Below are 692 nucleotides of genomic sequence, written 5' to 3' on the forward strand. Positions count from 1 at the left end.
TTAGACCTGTTGTAGCTACAAATACTTTTGAACTGAAACCTAACACAATTCAAATGATACAACAGTTTGTTTAGTTTGATGGTTTGCAGGATGAAGATCCCAACGCTCACTTAGCAAACTTTTTGGAACTAGGCGATACATTTAAAATTAATGGCATTTCTGACGATTGCATTCGTCTTTGGTTATTCCCTTTCTTATTGAGGAACAAAGCTAAACAGTGGCTGAACTCGTTACCACGAGGGTCAATTACTACTTGGGAACAAATGATTGAAAAATTTTTACTAAACTATTTTCCGCCGGCTAAAATGGCTAAATTACGTAATGATATCTCTTCTTTTGTGCAGATGGATTTAGAAACATTCTACGATGCATGGGAGAGATACAAGGACCTTTAGAGAAGGTGCCCTCACCATAGGTTACCACTTTGGGTTTAGGTTCAAACATTCCATAATGGACTGAATCCTTCGACTCGACAGATGGTTGACGTAGCTGCTGGCGGAACCATCAATAATAAAATACCTGAAGATGCTTATGAGTTCATAGAGGAGATGTCATTGAATAATTATCAGTGGCAAGTCATGAGGACAAAGCCAACAAAAATAGCCGGTGTTTATAACGTCGATTCAGTCACCATGCTCTCTAATCAGTTAGAACTCTTGAATAAGAAAATTGATGGTTTTCTTAGTTCTTCA

At 37.7% G+C, this 692-nt stretch overlaps 1 non-coding gene across 1 annotated transcript; it reads right to left on the reverse strand.

Annotated features, from left to right (window-relative positions):
- Positions 1-311: 311 nt before the first annotated feature.
- LOC121225795 (small nucleolar RNA R71) lies at positions 312-418 on the reverse strand. The gene has a single exon (XR_005923700.1). It is a non-coding gene; the product is annotated as a small nucleolar RNA R71 (small nucleolar RNA).
- Between the last annotated feature and the right edge of the window lie 274 nt (positions 419-692).

This window comes from Gossypium hirsutum, chromosome A03, assembly GCF_007990345.1.
Source record: "Gossypium hirsutum isolate 1008001.06 chromosome A03, Gossypium_hirsutum_v2.1, whole genome shotgun sequence".
Lineage (NCBI taxonomy): Eukaryota > Viridiplantae > Streptophyta > Magnoliopsida > Malvales > Malvaceae > Gossypium > Gossypium hirsutum.